Here is a 24312-nt window from a genome sequence, read left to right as displayed (position 1 = left end):
ATGCGGCATGGAAGAAAAATGTCATTGTTATAAATGTTTAAAGAAAGAAATGGAGAGTGTGTTGGGTGCCATGTATGCCATCCAGATTCCTCATCCAGGAATGAGGTTCTTAGTACCTCAGTTGCTGTAAGCTCAGATTCTTGACCCTGGAGTCCTCCTCTGGGAAGTGTTAGCCAAATAGTGCCCTGTCCTAAGGGATTCTCTAGGGATGGCTCACAATCCAATGACTGGCCAATATGTGTATGTGAATGGGAGGGAAGGGAGAGGGACATGAAAGGCTGGCTCCCTGACATCAGGTGACCTGAGGGCCATCCCAGCCTGGAGAGACTGATGCCTTGCTGTGATTTCAGCATCTCCTGGGGCCCAGTTCTGTTTCTGCATTCCCCCATGGGGTTTCACCTTGAGAGCATTGCATGCAAATCTCTACCCCGGAGCCAATTTCCTAGGGAGCCCAACCTAAGATAGTGAAGAATATTCCTTCCCAATCTCTCCTTGATTTTATTTTTAACTTCTTATTATGGAAATATGCAAGCATACACAAAAGTCAAGGAAATTATCTAACTCATTAGCCTTATCAACATCTTGCTATTCCTGCTTCACCTACTCCTTTTTTAAGAACTGCATTCTTTTAAAGTAAAACATTTTACCCATAAATATTTCAGTTAAGTATCTAACAGATGAAGATTTTTCTAAAATCACAATGGAGATTTTTCTAAAACCACAATGCTATTATAATATAAAATTAACATATAAAATAATTTCTCAAAACCATCTAAAACCCAGTCTGTGTCTAGTATTTCGCTATTGTTTCCAATTTTTTTTTTCTTTTACAGGGCACAGTGATTTGTGAATTTTTATTCCCACTTCCAGAACTCCTCTTCAGGTCATCATGACTCCTCGCCAACATGCCTACCCTGACCTTCTATCTGCTCTTCATGTCTGCCTCTCACCTCCTTCTAAGGAAACCTTTCCCGCCATTATCAAGCCAATTTTCCTAATGTTCATTTCTGTTAATATTTCCCACAGCAAACAGCATTATTTCTCTTACATATGGCCTATGGAACATTAGTCTGTCAACTGCTTTTTAAGAAAGGAAAAAATAAATGGATGTTCTCTGGTCAAATAAATCTGAGAAATGCTCTGAGTTTTATTCCCTCATAAAGCACATCAACCTATTCAAGGCTCTGCGCAGTACTGTGGTAAACTGCCTGTCAACCCTTTTAATCCAGCATTTTCCAAACCCATTTGACCATAGAACACTGTTGAACCCCGGCTGACATCCAACAGAGACGGTGCTCTATGGAACACCTCTTGGGAACTGCTGGTTTCCTAGAATGCTGAAATAGCGACATCCTCCAAGAACTAGGTCCAGAATTTTTGTTCCACTTTTCTTCTTTTGTCCTTTGGTTCCCTCCACTGTAGATAGTCTTTTTGTTGAAATCTATCACATGCTTGAAATCCTAAATTCTCCAAGAAGCCTTCCACAAATCCCCAACCAGAATCAACCTTTCCTTTCTCTGAGTTCTCAGAGTACCTGTGCATGGCAGGCAGAGAAGTCTCAGGCTCTTCTGAATCACTGGTTTTCAGGTTACCAGCAACAGGACTTTCTCATTTCAAAAATGGGAATAGTGTTCTTGATGAAATCCCAATAGTTCATTTTTGCCCTTGCTTCCCTTGCCTTTGGCATTGTTCCTAGGAAGATGTTGCTGCGGCTGAGGTCGAAGAGGTTGCTGCCTGTGTTCTCCTCAAGGATTTTGATGGATTCCTTTCGCACATTGAGGTCCTTCATCCATTTTGAGTCTATTTTTGTGTGTGGTGTAAGGAAATGGTCCAGTTCCATTCTTCTGCATGTGGCTGTCCAATTTTCCCAGCACCATTTATTGAAGAGGCTGTCTTTTTTCCATTGGACATTCTTTCCTGCTTTGTCAAAGATTAGTTGACTGTAGAGTTGAGGGTCTATTTCTGGGCTCTCTATTCTGTTCCATTGATCTATGTGTCTGTTTTTGTGCCAGTACCATGCTGTCTTGATGATGACAGCTTTGTAATAGAGCTTGAAGTCCGGAATTGTGATGCCACCAACGTTGGCTTTCTTTTTCAATATCCCTTTGGCTATTCGAGGTCTTTTCTGGTTCCATATAAATTTTAGAATTATTTGTTCCATTTCTTTGAAAAAGATGGATGGTACTTTGATAGGAATTGCATTAAATGTGTAGATTGCTTTAGGTAGCATAGACATTCATCAAGATCAAAAGCTTTTGCACAGCAAAGGAAACAGTTAACAAAATCAAAAGACAACTGACAGAATGGGAGAAGATATTTGCAAACGACATATCAGATAAAGGACTAGTGTCCAGAATCTATAAAGAACTTAGCAAACTCAACACCCAAAGAACAAATAATCCAATCAAGAAATGGGCAGAGGACATGAACAGACATTTCTGCAAAGAAGACATCCAGATGGCCAACAGACACATGAAAAAGTGCTCCATATCATTCGGCATCAGGGAAATACAAATCAAAACCACAATGAGATATCACCTCACACCAGTCAGAATGGCTAAAATCAACAACTCAGGAAATGACAGATGCTGGCGAGGATGCGGAGAAAGGGGAGCCCTCCTACACTGTTGGTGGGAATGCAAGCTGGTGCAGCCACTCTGGAAAACAGCATGGAGGTTCCTCAAAATGTTGAAAATAGAACTGCCCTATGACCCAGCAATTGCACTATTGGGTATTTACTCTAAAGATACAAACGTAGTGATCCAAAGGGGCATGTGCACCCGAATGTTTATAGCAGCAATGTCCACAATAGCCAAACTATGGAAAGAACCTAGATGTCCATCAACAGATGAATGGATCAAGAAGATGTGGTATATATACACAATGGAATACTATGCAGCCATCAAAAGAAATGAAATCTTGCCATTTGCCACAACATGGATGGAACTAGAGCGTATCATGCTTAGCGAAATAAGTCAAGCAGAGAAAGACAACTATCATATGATCTCCCTGATATGAGGAAGTGGTGATGCAACATGGGTGCTTAAGTGGGTAGGAGAAGAATAAGTGAAACAAGATGGGATTGGGAGGGAGACAAACCATAAGTGACTCTTAATCTTACAAAACAAACTGAGGGTTGCTGGGGGGAGGGGGTTTGGGAGAAGGGAGTGGGATTATGGACATTGGGGAGGGTATGTGCTTTGGTGAGTGCTGTGAAGTGTGTAAACCTGGTGATTCATAGGCCTGTACCCCTGGGGATAAAAATATATGTTTATAAAAAATAAAAAATTTAAAAAAAATTTTTTAAAAATGGGAATAGTGTAGTGTTTGCCACAATAGAATTGTGTTATGGGTTAAACAAAATGGAAGAATGTGGGTACAATTAAATAAGATATTAAAGGCAAGGACTGTATAGAATTCATCTTTGTAGTTTCTTGTGAGTCTTGCACACTTTTGAATACCAACAATCTTTATTTATGTTTGTAGAATTGTTACATTCAACTGTTAATAGAGATTGTGGGTGACACATTACCTTCATAACATATTGATGAGATAAATTATTTGTGCTTGTGGAGGGGAATTCTGTGTTTTAGGGCATGATCATTCATCCTAGTTGTGCCCTTATAAACTGGATGGGCTTTAGAAGGTCACTTATCCTTGTCTGGAGCTCAGTATCTCGATGTGTAACATTTAAGGGACTGTGCTAAGTCAATAAGACTCTCAAAATCCTTTAAACATGGGGTGTCTGCATAGCTTAGTAGGTTAAGTGTCCAGCTCTTGGTTTTGGCTCAGGTCATGACCTCAGAGTCATTTAGATGAAGTCCCATGTGGGAGTGGCTGGGGATTCTTTCTCCCTCTGCCTCTCCCCTGCTCACACATGTTCTCTCTGTCTCTTTCTAAAGTAAATAAACAAATCTTAAAAAAAAAAAATTCTTTTATACCACCAAGAAACTTTAAAAATTAATTCTCACATGATTTGAGATACTTAAAAAAAAAGAGCAAACACACTAATTGAAGTAATAATCAATGGTGTTCCTATTTTTTCTAATCAAAATTATATTTAAAAAACCTGATGATTTTACTTGCTTATTCAGTCTTACTACAAATGAGTGAACAGTTTTCCCCTGGGACTTCTCTAATATTGAACCACAGCACTTAGAGACAGATTGCGGCCTTCAGTGATATGGAAGGAACATATGTGATGAGTAAACATCACCTAGACAGATAAGGCAATGAGAGAATAGGGTAGGAAAAGTGATCTGGGCAGAAGGAACTGGTATGTAGGTCCCCAAACAAGCAAGATCCAAGCAAATGTGATCCTCTGGGGGAACTCTGTGTATGTCTGTGTGTGCACATGTTTGAGAAGAGCATACATTTATAAACCAGGTAACGGCGTAACAGTTATTTCTAACTATGTGCTCGGGTCAAAAAAGTTTGCTCAACATGACTCCAGGCTTCTGGAAGCTCTCTTAAAAAGGCCTGTTCTGAGTCACCATAGGAACCAGGTGGTAGACATTAACAAAGCAGCACAAATCCCTCTCTCCCACTAAAACACGGGGTTCAAGGGAGCATGTCCTGTTGCTGTTACATAAGACTCTACTGACAAGTTCAAGTTGAAAGAAGGACTTCCCTCACAAGCCCAGCAACAGACTGCTTCAGAGAGATGTATAGACTTAATGCATCTCCTGTTGGACAGGGGCAGTTCTGGGCTGTGTCTGTGCTGCTAGATATTTGTGGTCTCCTCAACTTCCTGTACTCAGTCACTTTTTTTGCTCTGCATCTACCATGGGAGAGCCGGACCCGCCATCTGTGCTGGGAACTTCAAAGATGTGTTTTGGTTTACATTCTGTTACAATGAACTCAATGCAAATTGTTTTTATGTTGTTTTTTTTAAAAAAAAAATTAGTTATTTTACTTGTTTTTGGAAGGGGGGAGAATAAGGGGAGTGAACTAGTACTGTGTTGGCTTGACTGGGAAAAAAAAAGAAGAAGAAGACGAAGAAGAAGATCAACAGATGTTAGTTTTGATTCATTGTTTTCTTCTGTGGGAATGTAGTTTTTACTATTTTTCACATTCTATTTGGATCCAGATTTTTCTTGGTAGGGGAAAATGCGAAATTTCCATTTAGATAAATTCACTTAAACGGTGGCAACTTGCCATAGACTCCTCCTTTCTTGCCTTATTTTTTTCGAAATAGCAGGCACTTCCTCGAGCTTCAGGCTGAGCTGAACTTTACTGAATGGTCTTCAAAGGTCAACTGAAAGGCACTATTTCTCACGGAGGCAAAGGCTCTCAATCAGAGTTTAGAGTGAAGCAGAAGAGAACCTTACCATGAATTTAATCCCATTCCTACTGATTTTGCTGGTAAGGCAGTCAAGCTTAAGAGAAGTGACATGAATTGCCATACTCACTGGTGACAGAGCTAGACCTAGGACCAAGCTCAGGGAAACCACACAAGGCTCTTCCCATTTGGCCTCACTGCCTCTTCGAATGCTTGGCAATAGCTTCTCTAAGCTGGAAGTTTCATGGAAAACACTAGCCATGCTAATCAGATAAAACTCAACATACACTGTATTACTGGCAAGCAAATTTCCAAAGTAATTAATGTTGGACATTGTATTTATTGGTTAATTAAGTTTATTATTACAGTTGGAATCTCCAGAGAAAATTGCTAGTTTATTAAGGGTTTTCACTGTGGTAGATAATAAGGTAGAAGGAAGGTCCCTAAGAATCGTCAAGGTTTCTGATATTTAGAATTTTTTTTTCTGTTGGAATTATAATTATTGGAAGTATGTAAATTATAATCAGAGGAATTATCCAAATCACCACTGGAAGTTCTAATTGAGGAAAGAAATTTTCTAATAATTTAGACCAGAGTTTCTTAACATCAGCCCTATGAACAGTTTGGACCAGAGAATTCCTTGTTATGGGATGCTAACCTATGGTTGTACGATCTTTAGCAACAGTCCTGGCCCCCTGCCCCATAGATGCCAGTAACACCCACCACCAGTTGTCATAACCCAAATTGTCTCCAGACCCTGCCAAATGCCCCCTGAGGGGGGTGTGAAACTACCCCCACTCGAGAGTCACTAATTTAGACAAAGATGGATGTTTAAAATTAAGGACCTCGCTCATTTCATAAAAGAGAGAGGCAGAGAGAGAGGCTAGGAGAGAGGGGTATTATTCCTTCTGATTATAAATGTACTAAATACTTATATTTATAAAATATTGAACCGTGTTATTTAAACAATACCACATTACCTCAAGGTCAGTCTCTGCACGTTGTCAAAAATGAAGAATGTCACAAGCCTGAGGGGCGTCTGGGTGGCTCAGTTGGTTAAGCATCTGCCTTCGGCTCATGTCATGGTCCAGGGTCCTGGGATCGAGCCCTGCATCAGGCTCCCTGCTGATCTGGGAGCCTGCTTTTCCTTCTCCCTCCACCTTTCCCCCCAGCTTGTGTGCTTCCACTCTCTCTCTCAGATAAATAAATAAAATCTTAAAAAAAAGAAGAAGAACATCACAAGCCTGATATCCCAGAATCAGTGTAGCTTGTCCCCAATGTCTCCCTAAGAGATGGAGGGACAGCAAATGCAGGTCCTGGCTGTGACTCCCCCAAATCCCTCTTGGATCACATATTAATTTTCTCATCAGAGGAGGTGCTCTTTCATTCTCTCTTCTCCCTCAAAATCAACCCCAAACTCCAGCTCTCTCTGGCCTTCCCATCTCCTTTGCTGCCCCTGCTTCAGGATCCACTAACTCCGTCCTTCCACGTGTGGTTCCCGGTCTTCTGGGTCTAGAGCTGCGTAACCTCTTACCATGCGGCTACCTGACCTACTGCCTAGAACCACACTACAAAAAAACCGGAGTCCAGTTGAACACTGAATCACCCTTGGAACGTTCTGAGCTGAGAGAAGGCTCGAAGCTTTTATACAAGACTGTTTTTATCCTGATCATACAAGAAAGAAGAAAATAAGCAGCAGTTCCCCAACTTAACAAACAAATCTGGTGCCTATCTAGGCAGGTGGGGTGACTCCTGCAGCTATTAGGAGAGCATCAAGAGGAAACTATGCATTCCCCAGTCATGGAGGGAAACTAAAATGATTCGACCTTTCCTTCCATCCTTTTTCCCATTGAATGATGAGGCTGACTACAGGATGTTTCAGTTTTCCATGGGACCATCACCATCCTTGTTGCCATCCTCATCCTTTATTACATACTTCCTACATGCCCCAGTGTAAACACTTGCAAGAATGCAATACTTAACCCTCCTTACAACGGTTAACACGGGTACTATTAATATTTCCGATTGGTCGGAGAGGAAACTGAATCTCACAGTGGTTACGGTAGCTCTCCAGGATGATGTAGCTATAAACTTTTCTCTTGTTAAGTGCAAGAAAAATTCCCTTGTTCCAGAATGGTTTGCTTCACTTGGTCCTTTGCCGTGTCTTTGAACCCACGCTGTGGTGGGTGGCCAGGTGAGGAACATCCTGTGGCCATTGTGTCTTCCAATAAAAGTCCCTGGATGACAGCTAGAGAAGGGCTGCTCAAGGTGGGGCAGTAAGAAACACTTTGCCCAGGATTTCTATTGCAAAAACATAACTAAATATTCTTCCCTTGCATGTTAGCCATGCCTGTTCTAGCTTTGATTGGAAATGACTTGTGGTCTTGCTACTCGAAATAAACTCCCCAGGCCTACGGCATCAATGGCACCTGGAAACTTGTAAGAAATATAGCCACCTGGGCCACACTGGAGACCTACTGAAGAGTATCCCAGGTGATTTGAATACAGGATCCTCAAAGATGTTGAAAGGTGGTCTCAATACAAAATTTCCACGGTCCAGTGGTTCTCAAACTTGTGCATATATCCAAGTTCTCTTGGAGGGCTTGAGAAAATACAAATTGCTGGGCTTCCCCAGCGCCCTAGGGTTTTGGGTTTGGTAGGTATGGGGTGGGGTCCAAGAATCTGGATTTCTGATAAGCTCCCAAGTGGGCTAGGGGACCACACTTGGTGAACCACTGTTACAGCCAAATACACTGAGAAGCTGCTAAAAGTTAAACCAAATTAAATGATTGGTTTTCTAAGAGGTCTCAGAGCTGTTAACATGCTAATACTTGGTTTCCCAAATTCTTGGCCCATTTAAACTATTCTGGGTGGGGTGGGGGGACAAGACAAAACATCACTATAGATGAGTGTTCTACAAAAAGAACTTTGGAAACCACCGCTCTGCAAACAATAAAATCTAGCAATTTTGACAAAAAAAAAAAAAAATAGCTGAATGTAGTAAAATAACCACTTCGGTCAAGTGAAGGGTAGCCTTGGTTTTGGTAGTGTCAGCACAGCTGTTGTGTCTTGTATCAAATGAGTAGCACATTTCTCCAAGGGATTTCTACAGATTCCAAATAAATGATAAATTATTGAGATTCACATAACATAGATCAAAAATTAAAAAGAGACAAAAAAAAATCTTCAACAACATTTGAATTGCTGCTTCATCCGCCCTATTGAAATACAAGCCAAGAATAAAACATTGATTAAATAGAGAGCATTGACATTTTACTCCTGTGGTGCTGGATACCAGCCTAGACAAAGAGCCGGTTAAACTCGAAAGACAAAGAGCCCTTTTGTGAGGCAGTAAGTTCATCTGGGAGAAATATTAAGTGAACTCTCAAAGGAGAGAGTTCTCCAACATCTACCTACAACACTCATTGAGAGGGAATAGGCAAAATCACATTCAGAATATATGGGGGAAGGAGAATGAAGGAATTTATTAAAGGATGGAATTGGAGGATACATAAAACATAGCTTTTGCCTTTAGGGATGGAAATTTGTATTAGAAAATGAAAACCCAAAATGAACAATAAGGAATGAGCAAGAAGATCCATTCTTTTGAGCAAACAAAACATGAAATGTCCATTGTCTCATATTCTCTATGGCTTGGAAATACAGCAGTGGACAAAATAGACATTTTCTCTCAAAGATCATACACTGTAATGAGGAATACAGGTTAAAAATAATAAACAGGAAGTCAAATAAGTGTCTTGTTTGAAAATAAACAAAGAGAGGAGACACAAAATAAGAGGGATTGGGTAGATGTGCTTTCCAAAGCATGCTCAGGGAAAGCTCTGCTGATTTGTTTGGGCTAAGAAAAAAGAGAATAGAAGTAATGACCCACATAAATGTTTGGGTAAGGAGCTTTCTAGAAATTCAGAACAGAATATGAAAAGGACAGTAATCAGGAAAGAAACAGGTATTCATGGAACTGAAAGGAGACGACAGTAAATGAACACTTGCTTTGTACAAATGACCTCACAGAGTCACCTGTGAGTGTGTGCCTGCATATGTAGCCGGTTGCAATGGGGTAGAGGGGTGATGGTGTTCAAGATCAAGTTAGACTTTGGTCTTCTGATTTTGACCATTCCACTCAGTCCCCAAATGCTACCACTTGGTTTCTGCTATGTCAATACAGAACAAATAATCATGTGACTGTGTCCGGTTCTACCTGGAGAGTCATGTGTAGCATTAGTAACTGTTATTCTTGCTAAAGGATTCTTTTACATCCCCAGCCTGTGGGTAAGAGTTATTCCTTAACATGAATACTAAGTTCAAGTTTGGGCAAACACCTGCATCACTTCAAAGTTGCTCTACAACTTCAAATCCTTAAGGAAGCTTACATCTCTTTAAAGTAGAGCTACCATGAGAAATGAATTATTACCGAATACTCAGTCGATGATGGCCCAAGTTCATTATCCCTACTACATATTATTGTAAAAGACTTTCCGATGAATAGAGGTATTAAGTAGATCTAAAATATAAATAAATGATTGGTTGCCGTATTCAGCAAGTTACAGAAAAAGATTTCTTAACCCAAGACTTACAAAGATGAGCATGAAAAGGATATAAATATATCTGAAAATGATTTTGTTGGAAGAACATTTCAGAAAATGAATACGCAAAAGATTTTGTGTTATTTAATACAAAAGCACTCAGAAAAATCCCAAAAGTTTGGAATTAATTATCAAATTGTTTTACTCAAGTATCACAGAGTAGTCATTCTGGAAAAACAATTCTGGCAAGTGAATTCAACGAAAGCCACACAGCTCAGATTTGCAAAGAGAAAGCATTGATCTTCCCTTCTGTGATTTTAAGTTCTATGAACCTGAGCATTTGCCTTCTAAACTCAGATCCTTGAAATAGAAACTCTCCCACTGTCAATAGTGGAACACGGGCCATGGGGTTGCTTCATCACTCAGAAGCCTCAAATATTATGTTTGCTCTGCGCTTTAAAGTGGCATCAAGTTCTTTGAGGCTGGCTGAAATCATTTGAGGCAGAGGCAAAAGTCTGCTTTTCCTTTCCTTTCTGTAAGATGGCAAGATTGTGTAATCGTATCCCAGCTAAATCTGGCTTGTGTTGTTAGAGGAATTATCTCCTCATTAAAAACAAATCTTAATAGGCCTAATTTGAAGGCTGCTTTTGTCTGTAACTTGATCAAGAGGGTAATGACTGTGAGCCACGCTAAACAGAGGGAGAGTAAAAGAAAGTCAGAAACGTTAAACAGTGCAGATCACAGTCACATTACAGCGCTTTTGATATGCAAATGAAGCGCACAAGGCAAAAAAAAAAAAAAAAAAAAAAAGAACCGGGCTTGTTTTTATTTCATTTCTTGATACTGTCCTTAGGGCATCCAGGAAAACCCAAGTCTTTAAGAAATGTCTTGGTTTGAGAGACATGTAATTGTTATTTTCTGAGTTTTGGTGTTTTCAGGTGCAAAATGGGAATACTAATGTCTGTAATTATGATAGGGAAGCTATAAGGCTTAAATGAATTAATACATGTGAAGCATTTAGAACAGCGTCTGGGTTTCTAATCCATCCAGCACATAGTTACTGATAGCCCTTACTCCAAGGTTTAGCTATTTTTATTGGTGGTGATATTAATTATGACTATTAGCAGTTTTTCCTATTCTATATGAACTAGAATACAGTCATAGATACAGAGAATTTGGGAACAGAAAAAACTTTAGGGTGATGTTTTCAGAACTGTATTCCATGAATACCCACTGTTACCTAATAGATTTTCTCTGACTGGTGACTTTTGGGGACTTCTAGAATTTAAATAAAATCAAGACCATTTCTGTGATTTGGGGTCCTGGGATTGAGGCCCCCAATCAGGCCTAGCAGGGAGTCTCTGGTTCTCCCTCTACCCCTTCCCCTGCTTATGCATATGCGTGCACCCGCACCCGTCTCTCTCTCTCAAATAAATAACATCTTTTTAAAAAAGATCAAGACCATTTCACCAGAGATTTCAGACCCTTTAAGATGTCGGCAATGTGAATCTCAAAGAGCATGATGTTCTATTCAGCCTGGCCTAAATGTATTTGACCTCAAACCCATTTCTCACAGAATGTCTTGTAACCCCTTGAGAAACATTAGTTCTTAAAGAAAATTATGGATGACAATTCAATGATGCCCACAGGAAAAATGACTTCTCTTAAGCCCTCTGCTAGTTAAGGGCAGAGTCTGGGCTTAAGCCTGGGTCTCCTGGACTGATGCCAATTATTGATAAAGAGTATTTTAAAAGATCCCATATAGGGAAGGGAGATCTGATGACCAGACTTGTCTTTAAGAGTTTTCCAGTGGAAGTTCCTCTATAATGCTCTTTTGTAAGCAATGCTACAAAGCTCTTTATACTTTGAACCAGCCCTGAAACAAATCATTTCCCCTTTTAGATCAGATAACGAAGTGACAGGACTGTTAACCAGTACTGGCAAGGTGGGAGACTGGCCTAGGCTTGGGGTCTTTGAATTGTGCTGCAGGAATTTCTCACATAGGAAACCTCTGTAGGACCCCCAGACTGATGCTACTTAGTCAGGCTGGGATTGCTATAGTGGGCCATGGGATCAGGCTTGTCAGGGAACTTCCACGAACCAGTCCCCAGTGAGGTAAGTATAGACATTGTGAGTCAACATTTGGAAAATTTTATAATAATTTGCAGAGGAATTTTGTGTCTATGCACATGTTAATCTAAGTAGCAGTTTTTTAAAAAATAGAGCTTGTATTTGTATACCTTTTCAATATTTCATTTCTCTAGTAATATATTTTTATTGCATTTTATAAAAACATCAATCCAGGGCAGATTAAATATTTAAAAAAATAAATAAAACTTGCCCTTTACCTTAGATAGTTTGAGAGACTGGTTCTCAGAAGTAATGACCCCAGACCAGCAGTGACCGCATCACTTGAGATCTGGTTAGAAATGCAATTCTTGGTCCCACTCCAGACCTACTGCATTAGAAATTCTGGGGTAGGACCCAGCAATCTTTATTTTAATTAACACTTTGGGTGAGTAATATGCACACAAAATTTTAGAATACATACATGCATATATACATATACAGACATATATATGCATTCGAGAGAAAGAGAGAGAGACAGAGATCCCAAACTCTGGAGTGCAAAGATAATATGACATTATTTCTCCATAATCAAATTAAATTATACTCCTAACCACCACTTACTCGGGTTGGAAGTAACTTCAATGTCAGTTAAGATTAGGTTCAGTTTTGAGTAATGGAGGACCCCTCCTCCCCGCCCCCCCCCCCCCCCAAAAAACAGTGGCCTCATCAATAAGCAGACTTTTGGGAAAAAAGCCAAGCAGCAAGGGTGTTTTTTTAAGGTGATTTTGTTTTCTCCTCTACCATAAAAAAATCCTCTGAAACAACAGGACACAGAGACCTGCCTACCTTTTTTATTTTATTATTTTTTAAAGATTTTACTTATTCATTTATTTATTTTGCGAGAGAACCTGCATGGGGGGAGGCGCAGGAAAGGATGGGAGAGAGAGAATCTCCAGCAGACTCCTGGCTAACCATGGAGGCTGACCCAGGGTCTGATCCCACGACCCTGAGATCATGACCTGAGCTGAAACCAAGAGCCGGACATTTAACCCACTCAGTCACCCAGGTGCCATCCCAACCTTTTTTAATAGAAGAGGAAAAAATCAGGGAGGAACCAAAACAAGGCTCAGGTATACTATTCTGCCATATCAACAATGATATTTAATCATCCTGAGTGGTAACCTCGGAGCCAGACCAATACCTAGAAAGTCTAGGGCCTCCTCTGGATATGCTGGAGTTCTTTCTGCATCAGATAGTGTTTCCCTCTTTTAACTATTGTCTGCTGAGGTCTTTAAAACTCCCTTTATAGGTCTTAGAATCCAAATTATTTCTTTCTTACTGGTCTGTCTAGGATTCCCTCACTTGTCATAGATTTCTATTTTCTTGATACATTTCTTTGTAGCTGGAACCCTCGAGCAAAAAAGGTGGGTGGAAGCACATTTTATCAATTCATTTCCAGGCCTCTGGTATTGAAGTCAATCCCTAATTGAAAAACTAGTCTCCAGGGGCCACTAATTAGCTCTTGAGATTGATGCTTTGTGCAAAATTTAGAGTCTTTCTGGTCTGCCACATTTTTGTAGGCTCCTTTTTTCATTCTTTCTAGTTTGTAGCTAAGGGGTTCCATACTTCCATTGGTCTGGGCTGCTAGGAACAAAGCTTCTATAGAAATATTTTTGAAAATATAGGTAAAACATTGGCAGCTTTGGAATGAATTGTCATCCATTTCCCAATGTCTCCTACCGTCTCTGAATGTATTATGTAACTTTTAAAAAACGTATTAGATAATTATGTGTTTGTCATATATTCATTTAGTTGTAAGGTTTTCAAAAAGCTATATTCAGAAGACTGAATTTGATTTACTCCTGTTTCTTTTCCAGTGTTACCTCTGTTCCATTATATGAATCTCCCGCTTTTGTTTCAGAATTTAAAAATCCTCAGAAAATATAGGCTTTCTGAATTTGGCGTCTTGAAGCTGATTTTTCCCTGTTTACTTCTCTAACAAAAATTTTTAGGGAAAAAAGCTAGGAAAAAAGTGGGAATCTTAGCAAACTAAATATTATAGCTATGATATTACTTACCCTTATTTTAATAGAATAACTCATACAATTTGGATCACAACCTTATCCTTGTCCCTCATTTTTCTTGCTCAGCTTTTTAAAAGGAGAATAAAATTACCAGCAGTTTCACTCAGGGACATCCACTTGTGAATATTTTGGTTTATTTCCTTCTAATCTCAAAGAAAGCTTTCATTTTAGAAACACTGCCTTTATTTTTTAACAAATTTATGTATTTTCCTTATATCCACATGAATTCTTTTTTCCCATTAATAAAAGCAATACATGCTTATTGTCACAAAATCAAACCCAATAATGTGTATAAAGAAAAAAGTTGCTTGTGTTTTGTTGCCAAGTCCTTAGACGTGCTTGCCCAGAATTTTAGGCAAATTTGTGTGGCTTTAGCAACTATTGGTTGACTGCTAGTGAAACTCTTCTGCCAAGTTTACAGGGAAGATAGATAATCCTCTAGGCCTTCAGGTCAATTTGGATGGACCCTTTGTGAGTTTCAAGGTAACATTTAAAATATACGTTGTTTTGCAACAACTTCTCCGAGTAGATAGTGTCAAAACTCACTCCCCTGTTTTTCAGAGAGCAAATTACAACAGGGCAGCCTAGCTAAATTGAGTGTGAAATTTAAATTTCCATGTTTTAATGTTTCTCTATTTAACAAGAAGCACTGGACAATTAAAAAGTAAAAGGCTTCAACTGTGAAGTCAAGAGAGAAAAAACACATGCATTTTTTTTTTTTTCCCCACACAAGGAGCAGAACAACAAGACACACCAACCAATATTAATCACATATATTACCACATGCTAAGGACGGGGTGAACCTTGTGCAGACAAATTAAGTTACAAAAATGTAAACCCTGGGCCTCTCTGCCGTTTGAACGTTGCAGTTGGCTTGGTCTTTCCCATTGTAGTAACCAGGCAGAGCCACCGTGGTGGAGACGAAATTTCACTGAGCTGTCCCTGATTCACTCGAAAGAGAATCTGTTAGCTCTTTGCTCTCGAATGCCTGAATATAGATTCAGAAGAGATGGGGATTTGTATTTCTGATTACACCCTGACAGCCACTCAACTTACTTTGAAGACTTAGGGGAAAGAAGGTTTACCCAAATAAATAAATGAATAAATAGGCAGGACGAGAAAGACGGAGGGTAAAAGTAGTAATAAAACTTCATGTGTCGTCCCAGAAGGCGGAATACGCAACACATTTGGTTTTATCCTCTCCTGCCCTTGATTTGCTAATGAATCCGGTGACATTTCCCACTGAGGCTGGATAGAGGCTCAGACTCTTTCTTGGTATAGCCGTCTGGGCAGCTGCTACAAATCTCTCTAGGTTGGCTTATGAGATTGATTTACGGAGCGCATGATTTATTCATTTATTCAGCATTTATTGAACATCTAAACTGCACCAGGCATGGTAAAGGCATTCAGGACTTGGTATGCAGTAGGTGCTCAATAAATTTCTTTTGTCACCTTGCATTGAACTGGCTTGTGAAGAAGAGCCTGGCACCAGCTGACCCAGCTGAGATGTGGCGTGTGGCCACGGTTCTCCCTCAAATAATGAGAACATTTGTTCTGCCTCAGTTCACTTCCCGCTCAAGGTCTATTAAAACAAGCTCACCGTCAAGATCAGTTCTCAACTGGATATGTTTCGAGGGGCAAGGCGAAATAGCCAAGAGACAAATCATACACGGAAACCCATCTCATTCCTTAAATCTGACCCCTGAATGTCTTTTAGAGCTGCTGATTAGATTCTTGCTAGCACACAATATAAGTCTCGATCCTCAAAGGAAATAAATTAAACTGCACCGCACGAGGATGAAGGGTTGACATTGTGCTCTTGCTAGCATCTTGTGTGCAGCTGTGAACAGCTGTGTGAGTGCCAGTCAAGCTGGGAGAGTATCACTGGGGAGAGAGATAAAGGGCAATTCATCGACAAAGCACTACGGAAAGGGCCTTGCAGGTGTGTTCTAAGGATTGACTTTCTGCTATCCTCTCTCTCTCTCTGAAATTTATCCTGAGATAAAGTGATATGATATAATGTAGAATTAGAGTCTTCTCCCTCCGGGAGTGGTGTTTTAGGAATACATGCTGTGACATTCACAAACAAACATGAAATAGGGAAAAACAGGCTCCATTTGACAAAGAGGATTAGCTTCTGACTCCAGAGTGATTCTTGGACCATTTAATCATTCCCCTATGAATAAGCCTCCATTTTTCCCCCCTCTGGGAGAGAAGGAACAAATTGTGCCAAAGAGAGTGGCTCTTTCAGAGAACAGCTTTATTTACCACCCCGATTTGCAACTTCACTCCCCTACGAGAAGCCATCAGCTGCTGATCCTTTGACTACAAATGGTCCGGCTCCTTTGACCACAAGGACGTGGTCAGATGCTAACTGCCAATGGAAGGGACACAATGAAGTGAGAAAAGGGCATCTGGGAAAGAGATTGCAGTGGCATTTGGATGTTTGTTTGAAAAAAGACTTGAGTAGGCTGCTTGAAGGGAAAATCGTGTGTATCAGTTGCCCTCTTGAGAAATGGAGTGAGAAGGTAAAGCAGTAAAATTAAAATTAGATAGAAATCCTAGGTCAGTGTTCCTAAATGCTGGCCCAGGACAGGGGTCACCTCCGTGGACGCAGTTGCCTAGTAACCTTGCTAAAGCTGCAGCTTCCCAAAGGACTGCCCTAGTTTTTGTAATCAGTTCCCCAAGATGAGTCTAGTGTACATGACTAGGTTTGGGAATTACCGGCAGATCCCAGACTAAACAAAGACACAAATTAACAAACAAAAATAAAGCAGATGACCAGGTACCTCGTGGCTCAGTCATCTGAGCGTCCAGCTCTTGGTTTCAGCTCAGGTCCTGGTCTCAGGGTCTTGAGATCGAGCCCCGAAGTTGGACTCTGTGCCCAGTGGGGAATCTATTTCAGTCTCTCTCTATCCTTCTCCTTCTACCCCTCCCTCTGCTGACTCACCCTCTCCCTCTCACTCTCTCTCAAATAAATAAATAAATAAATATTAAAAAAATAAATAAAGCCCATGTGTTATTTAACAGGAGAAAATGATAGAGCAAGCCAGAAAGATAAGATAGCAGGGCTGCCCCTCTGTATGGACCCAAACCAAGAAGTGATCTTTTGTAATCCTAAATAGACTGATTTTATAACCAGGACCGATCTAGTTCCTTAAATCTTTTCATTTTTAAACTGTAAGGAATTTTACACGTGAGGCGGGATCCACGAAGCCCCATGCCCACATGAGACACACACATTTTTAAGACAGTCAGGAAGATCACACAGCTGGTAGCTGGCAGAACCCGGCTTCGGACTCAGGAAATCTAATTCCAGAGCTGGTGGTTAAACCTGGACCAGAAACTGTCTTTCCTGTGCAAATGGCAGGCCTTGGGGAAATGAAGTTTAATAAGGCAGTGTTGTCCTTCAAGGAGCTCATGGAAACTTAGAATATAATGTAGAAAGTGCAGTGAGTAACGTGCTAAGAGAGACTCTGAGGTGTTTGCAAGATCACAGAGGAGGCCTGACCAGTATGCAGAGTGGGCTTGCTGGACCGGAGCTGAAATGTTAAAGGGTGAGAAAGAGTGAGTCACAAGAAGACTGGACCCAAGGAACGTGTTCTTAGAGGAGGCAGCACCAGCAAAGCCTTCAGAAAAGATAAGAGTAGTTCCTGGCTTCTCTCAGAGAGCTATTATCAGAAGAAGGGTGAATGCATACAAGATGGGAAGGGTGATAACTGTATCCTAGATTATGGCAAATAATTACTAATGATCATTACTTAATTGGGATTAATGTTAATAATTATCACAGTCATTTTAGTAACTGACATGAATAATTGTGGTGTTTCATAACCTATTCCTATGTTATCCCCAAATTATCCTAAAACTTAGTTGTTTTGAAATAACAACGCTTGGACTGTGCTCTTAGGAATCTACGAATCAGGAATTTTGAGAGGATATAAGTGGGATGGCTTAGGTCTGCTTTCTCGTGTCTGGGCCTCATCTGAAGGTGACTTGAACAGATGGGGCAATGAGCTCCTGGGGCTGGCGGGTCGTCTTCCAAGAAGGGTGGACTGCCACCATTGGGGGGGTGACTAGAAGGATGTATTGAAATGGGACTGTTGGCCAAAGCACTTCCATGTGCCCTTCTCAGCCTGGTGACTTCAGAAAACTGGGACTTCTAAGGTAGGCCAGTGTCCCAGTGATCAAGGTGGAAGCTGATATCTTTTTGACCTAGCTTGGAAGGCACAAAGTGTTACCCCACTCTACTCTATGCACTCATTCATAAGCACATCTAGATTGAAGAGAAGCCATAACCTTAGGAGTGTCAAAGAATTTGAGCCAAGCTTTAAAGTCACTACATGTGGTTAACATTTTTAGGTCCTTTCTAAGTGCCAGGCATTGTGCTAAATGCTTTAACAAGGATATCTCCTCTAAAGTTCATCACGATGGTATAAAATATATGCTAGGGTTATCCCAGTTATAGATGAGGGATCACAGGCTTAGGGAGGGTGGGTAACTTGTACAAGGTCACGAATTAGTGGCTACAAAGGGAAATGAACTCCTCTTTGTAGGATTTGAAAAGGGTAAGCCTAAGCTACATCACCTTAGTATTCTATGTAACTCAGCCCTGACTCATGGCCCAAACTACATAGTCACCTCATTGTTAGTGTTTGTGGGAAGGAAGAAAGTCTCAGCAACTGAACATCTAAGGGAACTCAAATAGGGACATTTAGGGGGAACATCATGGCTGGCAACTACTGCACTCTTTTTTGCCCTCGTCAGAAGTGGAATCTTCAGGAAGCAATGCTATGTGGACCTTGGGCCTGACATTTATATTTCTCATGTAAATGCTCACCTAATTCTCTCCCTGGAAGTCTCATCCCCAAAGGCCTTGGGCCTAAATCCTAAAATCAAAGAAATGGGACAAATAGTCTTTGGAAAATGCTTTCTGAATCAAAGTTCTCTCAGATCTAATAACTCAGCAGTCTAATAACTAAGTAGGTGACTATTCAAGTATATAATTGCTCATTCCCCAGTGTGCTTTGAGAGAAATTAATGGGATAAGATAAAAATAAGACAAGAGTAAGGTGAGAAATCTGTATGTGTGCTGGTTGGATTAGGTTTCTCTAGGGACGTGATATTTAACCAGAAATCCAAAGTAAGAGAGGAAAAGAAACGCTGTGATCCTGTTTATTTTTATTATGTTCTTTGGTTCTAACCTCCTTTCCTTCAAGTTCAGACCTTGTTCCAAAGGGAATTAAGCTACAACACAGAATGATGAAGGAAGAATCTAACTAGTCCTCAGTCCAGTATCAAGTTCATGCTCATAGACTCTTAACAGGCAAGTGTAAAATCTGACATTTAAGCAGTGTCCTTATTGCCCAGCTGCATAGAAATCTGAGACCAGCCCTAGCCAACAGCCTCAAAGTGTTGGTCATTAGTGTGCCCACTAAGCCCCTTGAGTTTTCACCTAGAGTTGTGGTGAGCTAATCTGCTTGTCTTCCAGAGGCACCTTCAAACAGCAAGTTAGCTAGATCTTTAGGCTAGAAGATATGCTTCCAAAAGCTTCATAAGGGTACCTGGGTGGCTCAGTGGGTTGAGCCTTTGCCTTCGGCTCAGGTCGTGGTCTCAGGGTCCTGAGATCAAGCCCCACATTGGTCTCTCTGCTCAGCAGGGAGCCTGCTTCCCTCTCTCTCTCTACCTACTTGTGATCTCTCTCCCTCTCACTGTCAAATAAATAAGTAAAATATTTTTTTTAAAAAAAGCTTCATAAATTTTATTTTCTAAGATCAAATGCGATTTATCAACATGAGGGTACTGATATTTAAGAAAACCTGTCCTTGGGGGTCATGATGTGGTAGAGAACCCTACTAATAATTATGAATAATTATGCCTTAATTTAGTTATTAAAATGTAGGGATTCATTGATCTGGTAAAGAGTCTAATATTTGAGCTCCCAGCATCTATGGCAGTTAGAAGAAGTGACACGGATTCAGCATGATGGAAGCCTTCATATTGCTGCAATTTAAAAGTCTGTGGACTGTCTAAACAAGTAGTTATTATTTAAGGCCATTCTTTGGAAATTGTTTCCTCATATGTGTGTCTACATAGGTAAATATGTCATATGTATGTAAATCTTAACTATAATTTGCATGTATATGTGGATTTATTAATTCCCAAACTACCAGAGCCAATATCTTATTACACACTTACTTATCTCACTTAATTTTTATAACCACCCTAAAAAAATTATTATGAGACACTCTATAGGTGAAGAAGCAATAGTACAGGAAGTAAGAATATAAGTAGTCCAATAGAAGAGCTACTAGATATATGAGGCTATTTAAATTAAATTTAAATTATTTAAAATTAAATTAACTCTCATTCTCTCAGTCATACTAATCACATTTCTTAGTACAACTTTTTCACCATCATAAAAAGTTTCTGTGGGGATAACTCTGGAGACTATAGGCCAGAGTTACTCAACTTTGGCCATCTTGACATTTGGGGCCAGGTAATGGCTGAGGGGGGCTCCCTTGTATATTAGCGGGTCTTTGGTAACCACTACCCACTAGTCAGCTGTAGCCCCCTCCCTTAGTTGTGGAATCAAAATTGTTTCCAGAGAGTGTTCCCCTGGGAATAAAATCATCCCTGGTTGAGAACCACAGCCCTAGACTCAGTGTAGGGTTTATAGGCTCTGTGGGAACATGGGTAGAATTGCTTTCAATTCTTTCAGCTTAATTTCCCTCAGTGGTTAAATATTTTAAAAATGGAACACGTTTTCATGAAGTTTTGCGAGTGTTCAAGGTAAAGCATTTGGTAGGTAATAAGAGCAGGTTCCATGGTCTTTAGGACTGCAGTGCTCTAATTCCTCCTTACCCGAGGGATGTCCAGATTAGCTGCTGTGGTGTCTGGAATCCTGAAAACCCAAATTCCTGTGTGCTGTTCCAATGCTCTATCCATGAACTCAGGCTTCTATGTTTAGGCACCTGCAGGGCTGGAGACAATAACAGATTTGACTGATTTGTTTAGACAGCAAAGTTTGAAGACCTAAAAACTGAAAAACCAAACAAAACTTCAACTCAACATAGAAAACCATCTTTTAGCCTCACTGGCCTGAATTTTGTCATAATGGCCTTGAGAACATGTGGACCAATGAGGCGATCAAGTAATGAGGAGGGTTTTTGAATGTCTCTTAAAAAATGAAATCAAGCATTTAGATCAATTATAGTGAAAATGATTAGAACACATCAATGGACAGCTGTCAGGAAATTAACTGAAGTTTCAACCTCCAATGTCTAAATAGGCACATTTAGACAATTGGCCCTATCAGTACAGCATATCGGGTTCAGACTAACACATCAGTAGGACGGAAAGATAATAAAATGAATATTTGAAGTTTGTGCTTAGCCTTGCCTTGAAAAAAACACATGCAAGTATGTTAATGGGCTTACAGAGGAGACCATCATCAATTTATTTTAACCTTGAGATTTTTTTGTGTTTTGTAGGAATAAGCTGAGTATAACCTTCTAAATATAAAGCTATCCTTACATTGGACAATATGAATCAACATTTGACCATTTTTGACCCGTAAGAAGGGACATTCCATCAGATGTAAAACTAATGCATTGAAGAGAGGAGCAAAGAGAGAATAGTTCATTTCTTCAATTTATGTTTCCATATTTGAATTCTTCAATTTATGCTCCAGTAATTGATACCTGAAAGGTCATCTCTCTCTTAGAAACAGAGGTCAAGTTCACCATTCACATAATAACCTGACCATTCATCATGCATTTACATTGTATCAGGCCCTAGGCTAAGAAATAAGCATTACCTCATTAACCTCATTGAAACTTAACAACAGTGTGAAGAGGGTTGTATTTTTTTCCCTTTTGAAGATGAGAAAACACACTGAGGGGATTTAGATAACTTGTAGGTAAGAGGTATAGCCAGATTTCAGTCTCAGGAGGACAGAATTTCAAAGCTTTGGTCACCTGTCACACTGTAGCTACAGGTGAATGGTGGAGAAGATATTGGTCTCCATGTTATAAATCACATCCATAATTAGTACTCTTCTGCAGCATTCACCCACTCACTACATCTGGATGATGTGGGACGTGGTCCATACCATCTTTTATGATCTGACTAATTTTGCTGTATTCATTAAATCAGATTATGAATGAGACTTCTTTCACACTTTTACTACATGAAATATTTCCTTCTTAAAATGAATCAAACTTCCAAAATCTCCACATTTTTTTTTTCTGGTTTCTTATTCCTCAGAGAAAAAATTCTGACTGGCCATTAAAAAAAAAAAAGAAATTCTCAACAAATCAATCAAACCAGAATACCCCCAGGCCCAAGATAAGAAAGATATTTAAAAAAAAATGTCTCAAAGAAGGAACTTGCTAATTGAAGAGTAACTGAAGGGAGAGACAATCCTGAATTAATAACCTGTCTTAATTATAGTATGAGTTAGAAGAAAGAAAGTCTTATTACCTTTTGAAATCTGATGGATAAATGAATCAATTAAGCTAGAGTGTGAGAAGTATGAAATGACATGAACTGGGCAAAAATAGAACCCCGTGAAAGTCTAACTGGGCCTATTTTTTTTTTTTTTTAAAGATTTTATTTATTTATTTGAAAGACGGAGATCACAAGTAGGCAGAGAGGCAGGCAGAGAGAGAGAGAGAGGGAAGCAGGCTTCCTGCGGAGCAGGGAGCCCGATGCGGGGCTCGATCCCAGGACCCTGAGATCATGACCCGAGCCAAAGGCAGCAGCCCAAACCACTGAGCCACCCAGGCGCCCCTAACTGGGCCTATTTTGATGAACAAATGTGGTCTAAGTAAAGGGAATATAGTTTTTTACTGACTTCTAGGTCAAGGTGCTACTATAGTTTTAGAAAACAATAGTTCTTATAAGCAGATAAACATTCTTCTTGCCATCTTTTTATACTGTAGCACATATAAATTATATAATCTGTATTCTATATACATATAAAAATCTGTATTATGCATATAATATATATACTACATAATCTTTCCAATGTACTAATATATACTAATGTGAACACTAATACCAATCTATACTATATACTATGTACTATATAACCTATCTGCCTGTCTACCTATAAACTCACAAAGATAATGAACTGGCCAGACTCTAACCAGATAATTAAATTTTGAATTATTAGGGGTAGAGTTCATGAAGTCTTTTAATAGAGTCAAACTTAAAGAAAAAGAAAAAACTGAAAAAGGACAATAAAGTATGGATTCTTGTCTCTATTTGAACCAGTAGCATTTTATTCCATCAAATTTATCACTCTTCTCATACCAGTAACACATGAAACCTAATTCTGGTTTGATGTGTTGATATTCATTTCTGGCTTGGAAAAGCACTCAGTCCTACCTCCAATATCTGTCTAGAAGAAGGAACCATTTTACTGATAGCCCACACTCAAGGAGAAGGGATTGAACAAAGGTATGATACCAAGAGGGTCATCTTAGAGGCTGCCCAGCGCTGTGGGTTTCTTCTGTGCTGATACCCACATTCTGTGGAATATGTTGAGATTGTCATCTCTGAAAAGCAAGTCCTGGGCATACTCGAAGGAGAAATAAAACAAGGAGTAAAAGTATCTAAGCCATATTTTGGTGCTCGTTTGCCCCATGTCCTGGAATCTTTCTCCTAATCCTTAAAGAAAAAAAAAAAATTCTGTTCTCAGATAGTGTAACTATTCACTCAGAGCTGACAGCCCAGAGATACATATGTATTGGTTGGTTCCACTGTGTGACTTGGGAGGAATCAGAGAGCACTCCTCGTAACATCTTAAAAGAAGCTGTATGATCCCAGAGATATAAAAGATACATTCTTAAAGGGGACAAAATCACCCCCAAGGGACCAACAAGTGGTTCTCGGGGCAAAAAGTTCTTATTCTTTTTATGTAGGAAGCATGGGTCTACATACAGTACGTAAACAGATCCATGGTATATCTATGGTATTAAAATTTTATGGAAGGAGTGATTAGAGGAAAAAATGCCTTCAATAGTTACTTCAGGAGAATGATAATGAGAAAAAAGGCTGAGAACAACTTGACGCAGGACAAGCCAGTAAAGAACATTCTGAGATAAAGAAGGCTTCAGGGAGGGAGGAGGTAGGCTGCAGATCTGGCAGGGAGTGGACAGGAGACAATATTTGAAATTTGGAAGAATGAAAATGGACTTCCCTGGCCCATACTGTGGGATTGGTTTTACTTCCCAATTTGATTTTATCTCATTTATTTCTTTCAGGAATTCCTCACAGCACTGAGGAATCCCCACTGAGAATCCCTTTCTGGCTTTGTAGTACAACT

The 24312-nt window shown here is 39.8% G+C and overlaps 1 protein-coding gene and 1 long non-coding RNA gene across 10 annotated transcripts in view; one reads left to right on the top strand and one right to left on the bottom strand.

Annotated features, from left to right (window-relative positions):
• The window catches only part of LOC309862833 (uncharacterized protein), a 472598-nt gene that overhangs the window by 91207 nt on the left and 357079 nt on the right, over positions 1-24312 (bottom strand). For both annotated transcript variants that reach the window (XR_014310731.1, XM_082727170.1), the window contains one exon: positions 20844-20961. The gene's annotated coding sequence lies outside the window, so the exon portion shown is untranslated. The remainder of the gene's footprint in view (positions 1-20843; positions 20962-24312) is intronic.
• The window catches only part of LOC309862847, a 385689-nt gene that overhangs the window by 166465 nt on the left and 194912 nt on the right, over positions 1-24312 (top strand). Inside the window, exon 3 of one of the 8 annotated variants that reach the window (XR_014310748.1) lies at positions 834-1127. The exons of the other annotated variants lie outside the window; for them this stretch is intronic. This is a non-coding gene — a long non-coding RNA (uncharacterized lncRNA). Of the gene's footprint in view, positions 1-833; positions 1128-24312 lie in introns of those variants that run through there. 8 annotated transcript variants of the gene reach the window in all.

The sequence above is a fragment of the Mustela nivalis genome (assembly GCF_964662115.1).
Source record: "Mustela nivalis genome assembly, chromosome: 1".
Classification (NCBI taxonomy): Eukaryota; Metazoa; Chordata; class Mammalia; order Carnivora; family Mustelidae; genus Mustela; species Mustela nivalis.
This window is presented reverse-complemented; position numbering and strand designations above follow the sequence as displayed.